Consider the following 22,949-nt stretch of genomic DNA (forward strand, 5'->3'; position numbering starts at 1 on the left):
TGACTATGCATGGCAGACTAACCATGGAGACTTTACAAGAAGAAGAAATACTTTGGAATTTGCATTATTCTTTCACCTATCCTTTAGGTGCAGGATTTTTAGTCTTGCTGTAAAGAGGCCTTTTGTCGTGAAAAAAAAATCTGATTATTTTTGACAAGTCTGTCAAGTAAACTATTTCACCAAGTGCCTGCAGATGCAACTTGCTAAACTAACTGTGTGCTTCTGAGGATACTGATTGTTACTGGGATAGCTCCTGCCAACGCATCTTCTTCATTACATCCCTACCAGTGCATTCCAATTCCCACCTGCAGCCATTGCGCAGCTGCTCTTCTCCTCCGTGCCTGCCACAGAAGTATGTGGGAAGGAGTATACAGAAAGGATAAAAGTAGATAGGCTAAATGTGTGGAAGGCATGGATTCTGTGCTACTTTGTCCACGCAATCCGAACAAGCTCCTGAAGCAGTCTGGCACAGGCAGCACCGTCAGACACACAGCTCCCTTGGGAGGCACTCCACAGGGCTGATGGCACCCAGCTCTACTGCCTGGAGGAGTTGCTCCCAGGACAGGGAGAGAGAGCAATTTGGGGTAATTGCACAGCTAATTTTGGCTGGAAGGAAAAACGCCTTCCTGCCAGATAAATAGTTTAACTACTGGCAGCAACATAGTATGTACCTTCCAGTTTTGTTTGTTCTTCAGCTGTAATTAATTTACTACTTTGTAAAATTCTACATTATGAATTATGAACTATATTAAATAAGCCCAGGTCCAATACTGATGCTTGTGCCGTTCCATTAAGGGCTGTATTGGAACAGAGGTAGTTCCCACTGTGTTTTGCTTAAAGAAGGTTTCAGTTCATGCTTAGGCACCACACAAACCAGCATCTGGTGCTTGAGCAGGCAGGATTTTGTGCTGCATGGTATGAAGAACCAGCTGAAATTAAGAATATCATAGCTCTTGCCTCCCAGTTTGCTCCCTAATCTGCATTTGCCTGTTGTTCAGGGAACAGTGACCTGTGGCTGGAGGTAGATCACTCAAGGAATATTGTTTAACCATATTAATTGTATTCTAAGATTCAAACTCAGATAGATAATGACTGCAAAATTGCCTCTTAAATGAAGTGGTTAATAACCATGTAGATTGCCTCTACTTTTTCTTTTATTTAAACTTATCTTCCAAGATTTAGCATTTTTATTGTAGTCAGTGGACTGGGCAGAGGCAGCACCAGCAGGAGGCAATGCCACCAGGCTGGGACAGATGCCCACAGAAGGGGTGAGAGTGTCTCTCCATTGCTTCCCACAGGAAATGTACAGAGTCATTTCTGAGCACTGACCTCTTCCACGCTGAGCACAGATTCTCTTTTTGATGCCCTTATCTTTAGTCTGCATGCCATGACCAGCTGTACCTTATGGGATGTTTTCTTCTGCTTTTCCCGCCCAAGTTCCTGTTTAGAAACAGATCTTAGTTAGTCTATCACTAACCAGATTGACCACTTCTTTCTTCTATTTTCCTCTTCAGTGTGACATTTTATTTCAATGTCTTATTTGCAAAACTAACCATAGAAAAGATCACTCTCCCTGTTTTAGTCTCAGACATTACTTCATCTAATTGCAGCACCCTGAATGAGGCTCTGATATGTGGGATTGAGAAGCGGGGAGCCCATTTACACTACTGGCTACATCTGGTCACAGCTCGCTTCCTAATTGCCTCCTACCTCAGGCCTGGCCATAGTGAAAATGTGAACAAGGGAGAAGACAATGCACCCATATCTTTGTGAAAAATCACAGAATCACTAGGTTGGAAGAGACCTTCAAGATCATTGAGTCCAATCCATGCCCTAACACCTCAACAAAACCATGGCACTGAGCGCCACATCCAGTCTCTGTTTAAATACATCCAGGGATGGTGGCTCCACCACCTCCCCAGACAGGCCATTCCAGAACTTTGTCACTATTTCTATAAAAAACTCTTTCCTAATATCCAACCTATATTTTCCTTGGTGCAGCTTAAGGCTGTGTCCTCTGGTTCTGTCAGTTGCTGCCTGGAGAAAGAGATCAACCCCACCTGACTACAAGCACCTTTCAGGAAGCTGTAGAGTGTGAAACAAAGCAATTTGTTGTTTAATAAAAAGTAGTTGGCAAAAGGAGGAAAGAACAAGGAGAACCAAGAACAGGAGTTTTCAGAATTCAGTAAAATAAATCAGCAGTCCATGGTGAGATCTGATTTCCAAATAGCCTACTCCTTGGGGCAGCAATGCCTGTAAGTGGAGGCTCAGCTTCACCAGGTGACACACTAGCCATGCTGTTCTTTGGAATGAGAGTGGATGCCCTCTCTGTCCTTGACACTCTTTCTGCATGACACCACACCAGAGGTGGGAAAGCTCCTCCTGCAGGGAGCTCTGCTCTTGGATTTGAAGAGTAAAAGGATACTTATGCACTTAGCAAGAAAGCTGGTCTGCACAGACCTGTGAACTGGGACCTTCACCAGGCCTTGGTCATAGCGGTACTGGCAAAGGGCAACAAATCAAGATGGAAAAGATAATAGGCTGAGATAAAGGATGATGATCACTTACTATTTACCATCATGGCAAAGAAGACACTGTGTGGAGATGTGGTTTAGTGGTGATCTTGGCAGTGCTGGCTTAATGGTTGGACTAGGTAGTCTTGAAGGTCTTTTTCAGCCTAAGTGACTCTGAGTCTATGAAGTTGGTGGAAACAGTCGGTCCAAAGTTTCATTTTCTTCATAAGTTTTGCTCTTTTAGTATTTTTTTACTATTTTTTTATCCCTAGATGTATGTTGGATTGGTTCCATTTCGGAGGCCAGATTTTGCATAGTCTGTTACTTTCCTAAAGCATTACCCACCCAAACAGGTTTTCGAATGCATTTGAGCCTAGCCAAGATTACAGCTTTTATTTATTAACTTTTATTTAGTTATTTATTTACTTATATGTATTTGTTTTCTTTTATTTATGTATCCATTTATTTATTTAATGAAATAGGCACATACTTAAAAAAAACTTACATAAAATACTGTTATTTTGGGGCATAGAAGCAGAATCAACATTTAAAAACAAGGTTTGAAAGACAGCACATGTTTTTGCATGTGTGCCTGTGTGAATGGGTGCTCTCTGGGTACATATTTCGTCTGGATTGGAAGGGTGTGATGCTAATTGCAGTGTGCTGAGTTCTTTTGAACACGGGCTTTGTGTGTGGATTTCCCCCTCCTGAGTATAAGACTATTTAGGCTGCATGTATTTTTAAAGTAAAATTAGATATCTGTGGAAGATTTACAGTAATTCACTTTCAATTTAGGGCTGTTTTTTGAACCAGAACAAATAGCTGAGCATCTGTTACCCTGAAAATGTTACAAAATGCAGTCACCAGGCAAAAATCAAGCATCTCTGAAAATGATTATTTTGGCTACATAATCAAGTAAGCAATTACTGCATTATCTACAAAGTATGATCATACATTATTAATACATTTTCAGAGAAAAAGGTTTCAGTAAATGCAGTTTTTCTGGCTTTTATGATACTCAAGACCCAGACGTAATTCTAGCTGACTGAAAATACTTCATGGCTTTTTCATTTCCCAGTTTAAGGTGCAGTTTGGTTGGACACAAGAGACAGTAAGGAGGGAGCAGGAAGAACAGAAGGATATGGACATTTGTGTAAGTGATTACAGACATCCTTCCTATGTGTCATGCATATCCAAAGCCAAAGAGCCAATTTTCCAGTGGAAAAAGATTTAATAAGTGCAAACAGTATAGTGTGCTGTGCTATATACAGGACTTTGTATTTACATGTTCAGATATACAACCGGGAAGGAATTTTTCACAGAGCACCAGAGTTTCATGTGACACAGACAGAATATTTTCAGAGCTGAGAGAAGAGCCTAAGAGAAGTGCTCACTGACCTTTGATGTTCTAGGCTGCCATGACTTTACAAACTAATTCCCATCTTCAAAAGCATCTTAAAGCAGGATTAATTTCAGTTAATTTTGGCTGTCTGAACGTTAGGCATCCTAGCCAAGCTCCTGCCCCTGTTTATTTCTGCAGCCAGCAGAGAGACTGCTTCACCTGTCTTGGATGCTTACCCTGTGACAGGATGAATCACTCAGGCTTACAAAGAAGGCATTTATACTGCTGAGGCTGTGGGAGGTGAATCCGTTAAACATTAACAGTTTCAGTCAGTTTGTAAATGACTTTTGGAAATGGGAATTAGTTTTCCAATTGACCTGGGGAACCGAGTGTTACCTCAGCCCTGACATGACGGAGCCGTACATTCTTATTGAGCTGCATGCCATACCCTTATGTCACCAGCCAGAACAGAAAGATTCACAACCTGGTTTTGGACAGGTTCTCTCTGGATTCCTTTTCTAAAAGATGGCTGAAAGTGTATCCTGAAATGTCACCAGGAAATACTTTTGCCGTATGGAAAAACAGCCCAGGTTGCTTGGGAACTCATCTGTCAAGACTGTTTTAAAGATAAAGAAAACATAAGTGAGACCTAGCTGGGAAAGATCTGCTCAGAACTTGTGCTAGTGCCAAGAAGTCTTCTACAAGGAAGTTGGTATAGAGGGGGGTGTGTGGGGTGTGTGTGTGTGTGAAAACATTGGCAGGCAAGCAGGCATTACAATAATTAGTTATACAAATTACCACTAATGGGTGGCAGCACTGAATGCCATGGGATAAATTTATCCTTGGCATGAAGAGGAGTAATTAATCCTAAATACACCCTTGTGATATAGGTAAGTATTACTATTACCCCAGTTTGACAGATGCAGAGAGGTGATATTTTGCCCTTGGCAATTCAGCTTTCCAGAAGACTGACTAAGATAATTTATGGTGGAGGATTACGTTATGCTCTTTAGATGACATTTCTTATAGCATTGCAACACTACCCCATAAAGAAATGCATGGGGTAGTCAGAGATTTTGGAAGCTGATCTACAGCCAGAAAATTCAGCAAGCAAGTTCATGTTGGGGTGATCTGGAAAACCTCTAAACACACAACACAGCAGTGTTTATGCTGGCACACATGCGTCAGTAAGGAAAACTTGCTTTTCAGCAATGGAAACTTTCTGAGTGTCTTTTTTCCTTTGAAAATTCACACTTTCAGCATGTAAACAACAGCTCTGCTCAGCTTTTGAGGTTTTCTATAAAACAGTCCTTGATTGGGCTATAGGGCCATGGGCCTTTCCCTGCAGCATGTAAATCATCCTAAGGCAGTGCTTGAGCCTGTTCCCCTCCCCAGTTTATTTGCTGGCAAAGACTCGATGACCATTGGCTCAAAGAGCTCTGCTGCACATTGGTAAATCTCCCAAGCAAAGGAACATTTCAAAGCCACTCCTTCAAAGATATGCTATCCATAGCAGAGGAGACTTCAACCATGTACCATATGTTTAGCATATAAAGGTTTCAACACATAGCAAGTCACAGCTGGACAGACAGATTGCACGGTGAATTTCCTCCATGCTGATCTGTAAAGCCCACAAGCTATTTGCATTTCCCGTATGTTTTCATTCAGTGCAAATAATTTTGATAGTAAAAATCAAAATCTACTAGGACACAGAAATCTAGCTTTCTTGATTGAGAATGAAGCTTTGGAACAAACAACAACAAGCAATCTAGATTGGCTGGAATTTAAACAATACTTTGGGCATATGTTTCTAATGCTAGGATGTTGGGGGAAAGAAAAGCATCTTATTAAAAGACAAAAGAACAATCAGGCTGAATTATGCCTGCACAATGTTTACTTCATTACACAGGGAAAAAAATTGAAAACATCTATATTTCTTATGCCCATTTCAGCTTTTAGTGGTTGAGTCAATGAGTTTATCCCTTAAATTATAAAAATAAAATAAATGTTAAAAATACAAATTTCTGGTTTCTTTTCTCAGAGAACTGTTGCTTGGGTCCATTATGAAACTCTCAAAGGAAAATAGTATTTGAATGCTTTCTTAATTTTGAAACTCCAGGTACAGGACACCAGTTTTTTGAACTAATGTGCATTAGTAGAAAATGTCTTACCAAAAATTATTTGAGACACCACAAGAGACAGCTCATCATAACATTCTGATCAGTATGTTTTTTCTGTGAAGTATATGATCACCTTCATGTGCAATGCAAAAAAGTTTTAAGTTAGTCTTTGGAGAAATCTTAGTAGGTGTGAGCATTTAGATAAATATTAAAATATATTAAAGTAAAATGCCTTTTTAAACATATAGGTATCCTAACAAACTAAACCCTGGCATTTAACATTTGGACAAAAACTCATGTCTAAAACTACTGTCCCTAGGCAGTGCCCCCTGCCCACTAGGCTCTCCTCTCTGCTCAGAAAGGCAGGAGGCTGAGGGGCTCAAGTTCAGGCTGGGGCAGATCAGTGTGATGAACAAGTGCCGGGGACCATTGAAGATGCCACCTGCTGGCCCCATCAAACTGGTGGCTGCCAGCAGGAGTGCCCGGGCTGACCACGGTCTCCTGTGAGGAACAAGGCAGCAACTGGTGCCCAGAGACCACATCAGGCCTCAGAGATAAAGCTATCTCTTAAACTTCTCCTTAAATCAGCTGGAAACACGAGTTTACATGCCAGGAATGAGCACTTGATAGAAAGCAGTCAGGCTTTCCCCATCTCCAGCTGGGGTGTCACTGCCAGCTGTTTTCCAGGGCAAGGGCCCTGGAAGAGATCCTGAGCACCAAAAGGTATCCCAACTTTGGCTTCTGTGATCCCTTCTCTGAGCTCCCTGAAATCACAGGGAACAGAGCCACTAGAGTGGCATTTCTGTCCCTTTCTGAGTCTCTGTGGTCCATACGTGGGACATTTTGCAGCCTGCAATATCAAAGACTCCAAAAATGTTGGCTTTCCATCCATGCTCAGAAAAAGCCAGGAGGCAAATCATTCAAATGTCTTCAGAAACCCTTGGGAGCAAAATAATGTAAGAGTTACTGCTTCTCTCATGGAGGTACTCTGGTTAAAGTTTGAGCTGTGTTGTGCAGTGAGGAAAGAATAAAGGTCTAAAATGTCTGGTAAAGAGAATTACAAGATATTTGAAACGGAGAAAAACAGTGTAGAAATTGGACTATCTCTTATATATATCCCACCACAGAGAAAATCACCACTACAGCGCGCTCTTTGGAGTGCACTTGTGCGCACTCACACACACACACACACGTGTGTGCACAAGGAGAGAGGAAGAAGAGAAACCCCCTGAAGCAGGCGGTTTCAGTTTAGCCCCATTGCAAAATGTAGGTGGTTTATGATATTTTTGTCCGGGTGGAAAGGAAGCAAACGGCGCTGGCTGGGAAGGCGGTGGGGCAGCCTGCGCCGTGAGCCGCAGATGCTCAGGAAGCCCAAGCACTGGCGCAGCTCCTGCATAGGAAGCGCCGCCCTGGCCGAGCCCCGAGCCCACCGGCCCCGCCGCCAACCCCCGCCCTTATCTAAGGTACGGCGGCTTCCTCGCTGCCCGCCGGCTGCTGTGTGGCAACCTGCTGCTGTTTATTGCATAACAAAGCGGTTGCATAAGAGGATCTTAAGAAAGGATCAAATAATTAACAGCGAATAACTGCCACTGAGTGTTTTTGACAATCTGAACCCGGACAATAGTTAGGGGCAAAATAAAGCAGCATGAGAGAATCTGTTTCCTGGAACGGTGCACGGCTTATTTAAATCCAATGTCACTTTTTCCAGCCTTAATTAGTCCAGACCAAACCAGCTGGGGCTTAATCATTAGCCTATATATCTAATGTTGGTTATCTTTCACAATCGCAAGGAAAAACACAGATCCTTGCTCTTGTGACCTCTTGCACATCCTCTGGGTTCTAGCCCAGCACAGCCTGATGTGTCCTGATGCTATCCCTCACCACAGGACCAAAGTGATGCTTAGCTGGTCACTGTGAATTATTGCACTAAAGGTACCAACCATGACTTGGTCAAGTACAGCTTTCTACAAAGAAAGAGGTACAGAAACTTGCCCAGAGATGGGATAGATGGCATCAGGAGGGTCTTCTCCCACTGAAGCAGCTGCAGACAAGAGCTCCCCTGTAGCTACTAAGAGCATGTATGAACACAGGGGACATTTTGCAGAAATCCTTACTTTGCAGGTAAAGTGCCATGGGGGGATGAGCCAGCAAAGATTCTCTGTGAGTCCCCACCCAGATGACAGAACTGGAGACAATTTAATTTTTTTTTGTTCACTGTTGTATCACCATATCCCAATTCTGTAAGAAAGATAATAATATCCCCAAACTTTGTGAAATTAGGTAGGTGAGTGTGCAGGCAGTCACAGAGCAGTTAGAAATCCTTGAATAGATGACAAACTGGAAATAAGATACCTCATACATGGGCATTCATAAAGACTTGTCCACTACCACATTACAGCAACTTTGATTTGTAAACTAAAAAAAGATTTCTCATTGAAGAAAGCAGTCTAAGTCCTTGGACAAGGAGCTTTAGCTCACAGCTCTCGATAAGCACTGCTAACTTACAGCACAAGGGAGAAACACTCTTTTCTGCTAATGAATTCCAAGTCTTTGGATGGGATGGTCAATGAGGCCTATTGGTAGGAGCCTGAAATGGCGCTATCTGGGAACTCATATATCAGTCAAGAATCTCCTGACCTGGTAATTGTTTTACTCATAACATTTAGCAGCTGAAGCTCTGGCAGAGGACAAGCAGAGGTTTGGGAGCCTTCCTCAGCCTTTTGGCAAGGGCAGGGATGACTCTATCAAAAACCTGTGCAGGATACTGCCATTGCCTCAGTGCAAGGTGGCAGATGTGTGCCAGGGCGCTGGGCAGGATGAGTATTCCTTCCTTGGTATCCTAAGGCAGTGCTCAGGCAAATAAAGAAAATTATCTGTTATTATTCATCATCCATAATAAAATGGTATTAAGTCAGAATCTGCTATTAACTCTTTAGTTAGACTTAGATTCTTCTAGCATGAGTTACACACTAATGCAAAATGCATTATGCTTTTATGGCAAAATCCCACTAACTGCACCAAGAGGTTAATTAAACTGGAAAGAAAAGAAAAAAAGAAAAAAGAGGCTTTTAGAATGAATTATTCAGAAGGTCATTAACAATGAGGCACACATGAGAAGCATGATACTTAGAAATCCTAAATGTAAACACACAATCCTGGATTAATGTGAGATTAAGAAGATAAAGAGAAGTTGTGTTGCTGCTAACTATTGTTAAACAGCAGAGTTAGCCTGCATGCCTTTAAGAACCACTAACTGAGAACATTTCTGGTACAGAGGACTATGGAGGGTGAGATGGATGCTCTAAGGGGAGCAGTATCAAACCTCAGAAGGCTCCCTCATTCTGTCACTTGGGTTTCCTTGTGTCATGGACCTCCTTGTCCCTGCTTCAGGCAGCACAGATTGGGCACAGTGACTGCAAATACATCCTAGCTCATCCTGACACCAAATCACCAAGTGCCACCACCATGCCTTACACCTGGCAGAGCCCTCGTGGGGTGTCAGCAGTCAGTGCCTGCCTTACCAACCACTGATCCCTGGATGTGCACACTCAGGGGTTCACAATGGCACGGACTGCTCCTCAGGGGAGGAAACCAGAACATGGAGCCCAGGTTTTCTTAGGGGAGGCAAAAAAAGTGGCAGTAGCCTTCCTGCTGCCTTAGGCCCAGCATGGACACGGCTCTAACAATGGGCCATTCTTCTTTCTTCCCACTTGTGTGTCTGCTCTCAGAGATGATTTCGACCAAAGCTGGCCAGCTTAACTCTACACCAGTCCCCCCATCCCACGGTGTGTGAGTCACCTCCTGAGCTGTAAGATGTATGAGAAGTCTCAAACACAGATGCTTTTTCTCTGAGAACACTTTGCTTGATGAATGCTGTGGTGATCAGCAGATTCACCAAGGCAGGCCCTTGCAATATTTCCTGAACACTGAATGCTTTCTTTGTCTCCCGTTATGAAGCTACAGTGCAGCCACTGGTATTTTCAGCTACACAACTGCCATTTTACACTTTGAAGAAACAACAAATGGATGAAATAATGTGAGCTTTCTGAGCCTGAGTCTCATAGTTAGCAAGTCTCCACTGGGGCAATGAAAAGTGAAAGTATATAGGCTATATAATATAAATTATACCTACGCTGCATTTGTGGTTCCTTTTATACAGTCAGAAAGATACCAAAAGGTACATGAACATTAGGCTCCCAGTCTAGATTACATCTATTTAAGTCAAGGGGACCAAAGGGGTTTGCAGTGATCATACATGGTGCTTATCTCTGACTCTGTGAGAGCCTCTGTCTTAAGCTCTCTTGAGGTGCAGTCTGCAGATCATTTTAAGAGGAGGAATAGGAATAATACTATATTACCATCCCAGTCTGGAGCTGTACTCTGTTACTCTTCCCTCTTTATGCTTAATAGAAGGATTTGATAATGCAAACTCTTCAATGTAATTTCTTTTCATTATTAACCAGCTGAAAACGATCTATTCCTTTACCTCAAAATTAACTTTCTTGTATTTCCACTGAGAAATGGCTACTACAAGAAAGAAAAGATCCTGCTTTCCTCAAGCCAGCTCAAATATTTGAAAATAAATACTGCAAAACAAGCACTTGAATTCTTCTGAACAGCCTGGATTTCAGGTTGAAGAGCAAATAGAGAACAAGTCTTGGGAATGCCATGTCCCAATGCAGTTGTTCAAAATGACAAATGTTTTGTAAGTTCAAGGATGTATGTCAAGTCTCTGCCACAGTGAAGGGGCATTCTTGTAGGGTCAGCTGCTGTCATGAGATGTTTGCTGTGATCCTTCCTCTTAAATGGATTGACATGGGCATTTCTTCAGCCTAGATTTGGCCTGGATTAAGAGCCAGAGGTGTAAATTTCTAGGGGAAGCTTGAACCCAAGTGTTTCATGATGTTTCACTGAATATATACTCTATAGAAGAATAATTTCCTACAACCAGAGAAGCACTCACTTCTCCATCAAGACAATGACATGACCTTAAAATTTTGACAAGTCTTTCTGATCACCTTTTCTGATTTCATTTTTAACTTGCAAGATGAGCATTGTGTTTGAAGCTAGCTAATTCACAGTCCCTGATACCTTAACCAACGTTGTCACCCGAGAGGCCAACCACCGAGTGCCCAATAACAACCTTGGAAAGCAGGCTCTTTGCTCCTGAGTTCAGGCTTCTTTGCTAATGGTGCCACACTGGCTGGGCAGCTGCTGCTGTGCAGCTGACAGGCTCCAGGGACTGAGCATCCTGCACAGGGTCCAGCCCCCACAGAGGCCAGCTGGGCAGGCTGAGCTGCACTGGGGGGCGTGCCTGGGCACTCAGAGTGACAGGGAGGCTTTATGGGAGGCATTTCTGCTCACTGGGCTTCTCCCAGGGGAGCTGGAGGAGAGGCAACGGGGCACTGCCAAGCACTTTCTAGATTTGCAAGACAAAATGGTGGATGAGGCAAAAGGGGACTGGGGTCTGGGTGAGCTCCCCTAAAGCTACCATCCTCCCTATAGCCCTCACTTTGCATGACCAAAGTGGTTGCTTTGCCCCACCAAGACCTGCACCTCAGAGCTATTTCTGAAAAGGAACCTGTCTCCCCTGCCAGCCTCCTTGTGTGCTGCCCAACCATTCCTCCATCAGCTCTTGCTGAGTCCCCCCTCACCTCACCCCACATATTGCCAAATGCATCCCACTTTTACAGAGTCCCCCCCTCAAATTCTCTGGCAGGAAGAACTGCTGATTCACACACACTACCCTGGTCCTCAAAAGCATTTCCTCCATGCCATGAACAGCCAGAAAACTCACAGAGCCAATTTTAGGAGCATTCTGACATCTCAGGTACCACTGCTTTTACTCATCTTAGTTTAGAAATCTTTGCCTAATGTGGTGGATACCTTCAGTCTGTCCAATGCTTCTGCCTTAATCCTTGTGACCAAAGTCTTAAGACTTTGTTGTCTAGCAAGGGCAGAGCACAAAGCACTCCATTAAAATATGCCCTAGGATTTTTTTTTGAAGGGCAGAGTCATCTACATACCCTGCTATTGTGGCTTTAAGTGCAGATGTCTCACAAATGTGCAGAATTTTTTCACTCTTCCTCCAAAAGGAAAAAAGAAAGTGACACGACATGTGCTGTGCGCCAGGGTTTGTTTTACAGGAGAGGATAGGATGCGTGCCAGGACAAGGTGTCACCATTTAACTTACTTTCCTGAATATTCAGATGAAGCTGGTGGCACATCAGCTCCCTGCTTTCTCTTGGCATCGAGCTGTCCTGCTCAGTAGCTCCCCGTATTCTGCTCCTTGGCTGCCGTGTTGCCTGCATTTGTCCCCTCAAGACAGTGTGAGCCACACTCTCACTGTTTTTTTCTGTTGAGATGTGAAATCTTAAAATGAGATCTTAATAGAGTTAAAAAATCTGTTAGCTATTCTTTTCCACTTGTGTCTACTTCTAGCATGGCACAGTAGCTACACTAAGGCTTCTATGCTTCCTTGCACTACCAGCAATCTCAGTGGTTATGGGGATGATGGAGAGTGATGGAAGAAGTGCTGAAATTCAGTTCCTGAAAGAGAGTTTTGGTTGTTCTTACGGGAAGACAATCAGTCCAGTTTGCAAGCAAAGTGAGATGGATTTACCTCACTCTTCCAAAGTGCCTTTCCAGCGATGAGTCAGTCATGTCATGCAGAGCAGTGGATGCCCAATGCCCTTGAACACAACTGAGTGTGGTGGAAATGTCTCCAAACTGTTCGGGTGTGCCACATAGCAGCCACAGTTGCACAGGTGACAAAGCAGGAAGGTAATCAGGGAGAGGTGGAAGTGTTGGGTGAGAGTGTTGTTCTGCTGGAGGGCAGGAATGATTTGCAGAGGGATCTGGGCAGGCTGGATTGATGGACTGAGGCTAATGCTATGAGGTTCAACAAGGCCAAGTGTTGGGTCAGTCTTGGGGCAGAGTGGCTGGAAAGCTGCCCCATGAAAAGAAAAATACCTGTGGGTCCTGGTCCACAGTGGCTGAACATGAGCCAGCATCAGCCAGGTGCTCAGGAAGGCTCTTCTACCCTCATGTGGGATCTGCAATTCCTAACCTGTTTATGGGAGATGTTTTCTAACCTGTCCTTAAATGCTCCAGGATGGCATTTCCACGGCCTCCCACATCAATACAACAGTATTTGACTCATGGGCAAAAACTGAAGGAAAAAGTTTCCTGTTTCCTTTGCTACTGCTTCTTGCTCTAATCACAAGGCATCTGGAAAATAGTAGGTTTTTGGTACCTTTTGAAGTTATCGCTTATCTGGCTTTTGTTTGCCATTTAACTAAGATTAGCAAAAAGTCCTCTGTGAAGGAGTACAGTTAAAACCAGTGTGCACATGCAGCTGTACAGTCCTCACAACCTGGAGGCAGGGGGCCTGCTGCTTTTCAAAATCTGAGCTCCATCTCAGAGTGAAGTTCTTGCCATTTCTGCATTAACTTGTCTGCTTTGGATTTGCTATTCAGACTGGTGATCAGTCTGAGACTGCTTTTGGTGAAAACCAGGCATGTGACCACTGATCCCCTCCTGTGCAGCAGCAATTCTTGCTCAGCTGACAGGTTGGTGGTGAGCTGGGAGTGCAGAGGAAGGGGCAGAATATCTGGCCACTGGTTGCAGTGCCTGTTCCATGTCTAAAGAAGAAAATAATGGAGAGCATAGGAGCCAAAGGACTCTGAAGCTGTGGGCTTTCAGGATGCCTTGAAGGAGCCTGTAGCCAAGGCTTGTCTCTCCCCAGACTATCACCAATGTGAATCTAGAGTAACTTTGAAACAAATTTTACTTACTTTGCTATGATCCAGGTCTTATAATACTGAATGTCCTTTTTGTTATATGGACATCTGTAATTTCACAATAATGGAGTCACATGAAGGTCTAATACTACTGGATATTCATAAGAATAATGAAAAGGGATGTCCAGTGCATTGCTGAAGAAAAGATAGAAGCTTCTCTTCCTCTATTTCAGTATTTATCACCAAATCAGATGTGTTTGAGTCATGTGAAAGCAACTTGCTGGACAAGATGTAGCATCTACAAAGAACAGCACATGACCCTGTACATAGGGTCAACATCATAACACACAAAAAACACCCCCCAGAATATATGTTGATATAATTCTGGCATTTCTGACCTTTCACAGGAGTGGCATGAGACAGGAGATTGCCATCTTTATAATGCCATCTAAATATGGCAGGGTTCCATGTGTAAGCTGTCATTTCAAAGCATGAGGGCAACAGGTTTTATTGAGGGACACCATCTTTTTGCAGTAAGGCAAGCAAGCAATTCCTCTCTTCCTCCAGACTGTTCAGGGAAAGTGACTCCCGCATTGGAAAATAGCATTCCTAAGCTCATTGAAATTCAACAATCCTTAAAACTACTGAAAACAGACATTAAAAATACAGTTCTTGAATAGCCGCTGTAAAAACTTATGCTATGGGCTAGAATGAATTTAGAGACTAAAATCAAGATTTCAAATTTTGGAAGAGTGGGAAAAAATCACCTTGAAACCTGAGTATCATGTTCATTGGTAATTATGGCATGAAGTCAATGCAAGTGGAACAGGAAAACCTGAAAATGCACTAGTAAGTGAATTCACTAATGAGTTCCTTTTTCCCAGGAAATAAAACTCCAAGAGAAAGAAAAGTAACTGATGTACCAGGAGATTCACAATAAAGTTGGTGGGGTTTTTTACATTAGTTATGATGGTGAATATCTGCACTTTAGACTCCACTACACACTGGAGTAAATTGATTTTTAATAACCATCTCCTGTTTACCCCCAGTCCTCATATACTCATGTGACAGGAGCATTAAAACAGCAATATCTTGTTATATTCCAGCCTCACACTCTGCTGAAGCAGAGCTTGCAGTTGTAGCTGTTTGGGAAGTGCTGCACAAAATTAAGCCTCTGGGCTGTTTGGTGTACACAAGCCTCCCAAAGCTGATATAACAGTTCCAAGCTTGAGAGAGAGAGCCAAGAGGAATATGCAGTGTCTTCATAAATATTTCAGTTCATGTTTACATAGTATACAACTTTGCAAATAACACATAAAACATTTCTGAAAAATCTTTGAAACAGAAACCTTCAGGTAGTATGCATTGATGTTTTCTTCATGACAACCTCCTCCTCCTCCTTCTCCTCCCCTCTGCTGAGATCACAGATGCCAAATACAAGATCTTAATACACTATTTACATTCCTGTGCTTTAGCACAGAGACACAGACTTTTCCAGGCACTGAGTTCCTCAGCTTCCTGAGTCTCAGACAACATGCCCATCCCAAGGATGCTGTTCATGTACCTTTCCAGAGGACATCCTTCTTACCAGGGGCTGCAGGGCAGGGTCTTCCAGGGAAGTTTTTGCTGGACACTTGAGAATGCTGAATGAGCCATCAGGCACAGGGGCCTGCATTGGGATTTTGCTAGGACAATTTAACACCTTTGGGTCATTTCTGAATTCCTGAAAGAAAGGAGAAAAAGTGAAGAGTTGCTGTCTGGGCCCATCGTCTGAAGAACCACCTTCAGGCTCATATTCCATAAGACAGGAAAGATCTGCTCTCAACCCTTCTGACCATGAGTAAGAAATCTGAATCAAGTCCTAATCCCTGTCCTGCATATTTTCACAGATTTTTTTTCTGTGCTGATGCTATTAGCTAAAAGAGGAGAAGGCACATTAATAGGAGTTAGAAAGGCTCTGTTCTGCTTGGGTCTGGGCCTGTAGCAGAGATGTGAATAAGCTATGTACTACAGGAAAGCTACTGATCATTTTTAATTCCTGCTTTTCCTCTTCAAATCATGCCTTGCATTTGGCTATTTATATAAAACCATGTTTAAAAATAGCTGGTTTCCTTCCTGACCAGGACACATAAATGACATTTATTGGCAATCCTCTATGCTTTCCATTTTGTTTCTCTGGTCACTTATCATCAAGCAGATGTGGATATACAGGGTGGCAGGGCAGTCACTTCCAAACACAGCATGCTTGTGTTTCTGAGCACCCATTTGTTCAGGTGTCCATACATTCACTTCTCTGTTAACAATACCTATTCATAAATAAAAGACCGTTCACAAATATCTATACAAACAATTGCATTAAGGTAGATGAAAAGAATGTAAGCATGGTTGATTGAACTGTGAATCCCTGGGAAAACAATTTTCCATCCATCACCCAATTCTATCCGCTCAATACTTTGGAAGCATGTATCAGCGGGCATGGCAGTGCTACACAACTCGCCCTCCTGTCACATGCTGCACTATCAGCACTCTCTGATCACCATTCCCTAGCCTGATTTAGCAGTATCCATGCAGCAGGCTATGAGCAAGCTCCAGTACAATCCTACCCCAGGTATGAGCACCAACTGACCTCTGTCCAGGACCATCCAGGCTCGTTTGTTTCACGGTCACAGGAGGATGGACTCACTATGTCACTTACAGTGTGGTCCTCAGCTTCACAGGGCTGGTTTGAAATAGGGGCTTTTTTCTGGAATGCCAGACTTCCTGAGGTACAGCTCAATTTAGCTGCTCAGGGTCAGCAGAGTGTTCAATGTTTGATGCCTCTGTGCAGAACTGGAGCCATCCATTCTGCATGGTCCCAGCACCACCAGCTGTGTGCCCAATGGGAACTCTTACGGGGATGTGCTGGCTGTTAGGAAGCTCTGTTTTCTCTAGACTGGAAGACTTGCTCAGTCTGAGCACATGTAAACTCCATGATTTTAAATTCCCATACAGTGGTCTCAGCCAGGAGTGATTATTAACACTACTCATCTTGATTCTTTGCACTTTTTGACCCTCAAATAAAGTGTGCACATTATGCTTGTGTTCATACCCAGCTGTTAGCTGTTGTATGACTTCTGGGATGGTAAGATAGTTGAGAAGGAGGATGAGCTGAACGATAGAATCGAGGTCAGCAGTGAGGCGTCACTTTGGTTTTGATTAACTCACAGAGCAACACAAACTTGGTGCCCCAACCCAAAGAGCTTGTAACCAATGCAAGTTCAGCTCAGACCCAAACTATGTTTAAAATCTGAGAGAAGGGGAAACAAGTGTAGCTGTTCCTTAAACTTGTGTATGTACCTTTGACAGTTTCTAAAGTAAAATTTCCATCACAGAATAAACTCTCTATAACTTAAGATCTGTGAAAAGGCAGCATCTACCCTTGGCAGAGCAGTGCAAATCTGCACTATTCCAACATCAGATTTCTCATTAAAAAACTGACACATACCAAGAAATTTAAGCATTCACAATGGATATTGTTTACTTGTTTTTTAGCATTTTATAAGCAACAGGGAATTGTGATGGATTCAGTACAATTTGAATTAAAAACCTAGATGAAGCCTCATAGGCCTTTCAGGCTGATAGCTAATCCCTATGAAAAGGGCTGTGAAATGAAATTATAGTTTCAGGGCTAGTTCTATTAGCTTACTTAACCCAAAAGCCTTGTTAATGCCTATTAAAATGAAATCCAGTGAACAACAGCCTCTCATGTTTATGGGCTGTCAAGTTAATTTCCATAGAGCTGAGCTGTCTTTGTTGTCATTGTTGGCCAAGGGTTAATTCACTGCAGGAAAAAGTGCGACAAAATACATCACTTTAATCCCTTTCTTCTTCTAAGATGAAGCAGTAGGAAAGGAAAAGTAACAACTGGGAAAATGTTAAGATCCGGAATTTTTTATATAAACTTGTCAGCCATTCCTGACGTCTTCTGTAATAAACACTCGACAATAAACAGTGAGGACTTTTCTTAAATCGCCATAACATAACAACTTTCAGAGGAAAAAGAAGACCTGTTCAAAGACTTTTTCTGAATGCATTTGCATTTCCAGGCTTTGTTGTGTTATCTACGTAAAATGAAGCAGTTGCTCTTTCACCATTAACTCTTTACAGAATACTCCTCTGCACCAAAGCAGAGTCCTGTGCTGAGCATATCAGAATTTGGAAACTGTGGTATGTAGACTGGTAAAATCCCGACTTTTTGGAAGCTTTGTACCACAATCATCCCAAACTGTGAGACTCTGCATTTTATTCATTTCTTTCACCCCTGCAGTCTTTTTCTCCAACATTCCTGTACTTTTTACTGAAGTGAGACTTTCCATAAGCCAGTATTTGTGAAACTCCTGGCATTCCTTATCCATTCCATAGTCCCAGCATTACACACCCAGCCATCCTCCCCTATACCAAATCTCATCATATTAAGGCTATAGCCTTAGCCACTGAGTGGTTTCTGTTTTCCAAGTCCATTTCCTACCAAATAAAAGGCAAAGGCTCTCTACACCAGTATTTACTTTTTATATATTATCCAAGACAGACTGCTAATGCTCACCCAGGTTTTGCACCAAATAAACCAAATGAATGAACTAAAGGTTCAGAGGCGCAGATGTTTTCAGAATAAGATGGGGCACTTGGTTCACACAATTGTTCTGCCTTTTTTTTTTTGTTTTCCTGCATGGTTGTTTCCTGTGGAGTGTAGGATATATTAACTTGCAGCCGCAGAGTACTTGAAACGCATCTACTGGATCAGCCTAGTGCATCAGTGAAAGATGGCTAACAGTCTTCCTTTTCCTGTGCAGCTGTTGTTTGCAGAAAGGGATAATTTTTAAGTTGATTTATTTACCTTAGCCTTTTTCCCCCCTTCTTTTCTTAATCAGTGATCATCAGCACGCTAATTGTTACTAGTAGCTTTGAAACAATGAGTAAACCTCATTGATACAATTAGGAATTTAATAGAAAAACATCCTTGAAATGCAGGTGGAAAGCTAAGGACTTTGTCTTCAGAAATGTTGATATCACATAGTTCCCAGTAAAAAAAAAAAAAAAAAAAAAGGAAACAAAGGTCCATATATCCAGTTAGAAAAACCTAGGAAGTCCTCATCTTGCTGTTTTAATATAAAGTCCTCGTCTTGCTGTTTTAATATAATGGACAAAATTTATGTATGGTTTTCAAGGCTTTAGTAAATCCCTATTTGCTGTAAATTATTCCTGCTCTGATTTGACAGTCCACTGTGCTAGGATAGAGTGGTCTCCACCAGCAAGGTCCCTTGGTAGCAGAAGGTGGGCTCAGGGATCCCTGGGCAGAAACCATCAGGATAGTTATCACTGCTGTCCCAGTCCTGAGAGCCAGCAGCTGCAAAGACAACGCTGCCATTTCACACCAGATCAAACTTTTTGCCTTGGCAGGTCAGGAACACTTAACCCTGTTACTGTGTGTGAAACACCTCGCTCAGACACTGCCTCCAGCCGCGGTACAAAGTGCAGGGGTGCCTCGGGAGGTCAGGCACAGCCCCACATGCCGCCTGTACAGCCCCCATTTTCCATTTACTGATGCTTCCTGCAAACCTCCTCTTTCACATTCACTGCTTTGGTTTTTTAGGGTTTTTTTTTTTTTTTTCTCTTTCTGTCTTACTGGTGGAGGCTGCCTCTCTGTGGCAACAGCCTGCATGGAAGGTGGTTCTGCACAATCCCCCTGGCTGTAGCTTGTGAAATGTGCAAGGGCATCAGTGCACTCTTGGGACAGTTTCATGAGCTCCCAACAAAACACTGAAAAGCACCTAGGAAACTCCTCGTACTTTGAGGAGCTGAGGGCTTGTACATTTCCTGGTTATTAACTGGAGTGCCCTGAAGTGTCATAGAAATCAGAGAAATCAGAGGAATCAGAGGAATCAGAGGAATCAGAGAAAGCACTGGCTTGGAAGGGACCTTAAAGATCGTCTAGTCTGCTAGTGAAATTCCCCCATACCATGGGGAATATAAAACTGGTAAAAAGGTTTTTTGGCTGCCCGAGATCACGAAACACATTTGTGCTCTGTGGAGGGATGGGGTTTCTTCAGATGTGGGTTTCTTCACCCACCACTGTTCATTTCACTAGCAGAAAATTTCAGAAGAAGTAGACCATCCAAGGGTCAACATTTTATTATGGCAATAAAAACCCTCTCCTCAAACCAAAGCATTTTTTGTTTTTAACATAAAAACAGTTAACATTTGGCCTTACAGGACTGAATTTGGCTATAAACAAATATGAATCAGCTTTCCACTGAAGTGTCTTGCATGGGAAAGGTGCCCAGACATCAAGATGAAAGGGCTTCTGAGGAAAGGCACGTGTTCTGACATCTTACTCTCTCAGTGCTACACCACCTCTTGACCACTGGCCTCGGGGGTTTCTGGAGAGAGCAGGATACCATGACCCATGGTACCTGGCCAGGCCATGCACTTTCTCTCTAGAACATTAATTATCAAACTGCTGATAGTTATAGACACTGATAGTTATTGGGTTGGGGAGGAGGGGAGGTGAGGGAGAGGACTCAGACAAGAAAATTGTATTTCTGCTGCTGTTTTTAATGCTGCTGGTTGACCATTATTGGCAAGATACAGCAACCCAAAGTGTTAGCTTCTCCCACAAGCCAGATTTTGTCATTTCAAAAGGAAAAAATAAACTGGAATTAAGTTGATTCTCTTCTAATAATGAGTGGTCACTGCTCTGGCCCATAAAAAGCAGGGCTATCTGCAGCACAGCAGGCTCAAGGACTTGGCAGGAGCCACCAGGGCCCTTTATCTGTTTTCCCCTTTCAGAAGAAGGAAAGCTGCTGTTTTTCCTTTTCCTGTTTCTTTGCTTGGGGAAATCTGTTGCTTCCCTCAAGGTTTACATCCTGACCTATGTAAATCTTTGAACTGCTCTCTTTAGCATTTCCCTTAGGGAGGCTCCTTGCTGAGAAACAAGGCTTCAGGAGCATGGGATAGCATTATTTATACATCTGACATTAGTAACCTACAAGGCAGTATTCATCAAAGATTTTTAGGTTTTTCCATGCTACAGGCATGCAACGTTACTCACAATATGGGGTGATTTTCCTTAATTAAATCTCTTGCTACTCTTTAGAACAACAGCCTAAATATGTTAATGTTGTCTATCTGATTCCACTTGTTTTTTGAAACAGGATTCATCCAGAACTGAATATTGGTTTAGGTATACTTCTCATTCTATGATTTTTTTTTGTTTGTTTGTTTTAAAGCAGGGCACAAATTCCCTATATCTAAGAAAAAATGCAAAAAAAGAAGCTTTGTTATTAGCCTGTGACCATGGAGTATCTCTGCTTTAGGTCTTGTGCAGGTCCTGCAATCAATAGCAGCAGAAAGAAAAGGAATTCTTGAGAAAGGGCAGCAAAGATTTCTGCTCATCTCTAAGATCGCTATGAAAGGAAGTTGCAAAGAAGGGTGAGCTTCAATCAGTAAGGAACAAAGATTCCTAATCCTGTCAGTCAGCAGTGGAGAAATAATCTCTTTCTGCAAATCTTTTGCTTTGGCACTGTTTTGGTTATTTCTAATAGCATCTTAATTACTCTTGTAGCAGTTGTACCTGGTCATCTTGAGGAAGCTGAATTAGATATCTGGACCTCATTCATCTTGCCCAACATTAGCCATCCACCACAGCAGCAGCTGCCTGCATCTGCACCTCATGTCGAGGCGCCCGTCCTGCCAGAGAGTTTGTCAGCTGAGATGTTGTAATCCACCTGGGCACATCTAGTCAACTGCTTTAGGCAAGAGTAATTGCTTTCTACATGTCATTAACTCTGATGACTCCAAAGGGTGCTTAGCTGCCAAGCTGGAATGTAGATGTGCCTCAGAGGCACATAAAGTCAGGATAAGAGTCATCTCTCTCTCATTACGCTGTTGTATACAACAGCCACCTGATTGCTGACCCAAGCATTTTAAAATCTGAGCCTCTAGTCTGCTGTATTTACTGAAGTTCATTTGAATGCTTGAGGATTGTTTGTTTGCTTTAAAAATGCTGAAAGCACAAAATTCACCAAACAGCTTAAGCTGGCAATATAGCAGAGGCAGTGGTGTGCAGAGTAGAGGCAGAATGCCTCACTGCCAGTTTCAACAGTTCTATTTTAGAGCTACAAAACATGCTACAGCATGGAGGAAAGTTGTGAAGGTCTCCTAGGGCTTGTGTTTCTCACCTCGCTGCAGAGTGGCAGCTAAAAACTCCAGGAGAATGGCAGTGAAACACATTCCAATAATTCTCTGTAAGTTCAGAGAGACTCAGGGCTTTGGTTACCCATGCTCATTCAGAAACAACCAATTCAGTGTCTTGGAAGAAGGGAACTCCCACTCTGTGGGGCTGTTGGCATTGCTTGAAAGACAAAAGACGGTGTTTCCCATGTGCTGGGCGTTTTACTAAAAATGAGCAATGATCTGCCACCATGTCCTCTCTCTTGCTATCAACCCTGAACCCCACAGAGAACAAGGGCAGAAAACTATAGTCCATTGTTCCCTTTTCATGGGACTTTTCCATCAGCTAAACAGCATTTGAACATCTCACATGACCTGCTCAGACTTCCTTGCATCATGTGGCTGTGACCCAGCCTTCAGGTGCAAAGAAAAGAGAGCAATCTGTACCTCAGGAACACATCCAGAAGAGCAAATTGCCATCCTGGTTACACCAGCTCAGGCCTCTCTGCACAGATTAACAACTCTGGAATGAAAATGTGTCTCAGTGAGAAGAGATGGAGAGAAATCACTCACTGCCACTGGTGGTTCTCTAAGGACATCAAGTGGACCAAACAGTTTTTGCTTGCAAACCAAATGTGATTCCCAGAAAACTCTGGCACCCACTGTGGTGAGACCAGGCTCTTAGTGCCTGGTAGAAACAGCAGACAGATCAAGCACAGCCTGACCTTTAGCAGAGGTAGGAACTTGGCCCCAGATAGAGTGAATGGTGGTTATATTACCACTATAATCTCAGTGTCTTCTTCCAGATTCTGCTTATGTTTTGACAGGTATCTTCATTATTAATTCCTGAATAAATTTAATTCATCTCTTCATCTAACCACTGCTGCTGAAAAAACCAAACTTATACACATCTCTTTGCTGCACATGAATTGATGGGTCAGTCTAGCCAGCAATGGCAGTAAGACTCCTTAGTGCTACCTGCCTCTATTTTATAGACAAATCCTGTCCTCATGTCAGGCTATGA

Source organism: Camarhynchus parvulus, chromosome 4 (assembly GCF_901933205.1).
Source record: "Camarhynchus parvulus chromosome 4, STF_HiC, whole genome shotgun sequence".
Lineage (NCBI taxonomy): Eukaryota > Metazoa > Chordata > Aves > Passeriformes > Thraupidae > Camarhynchus > Camarhynchus parvulus.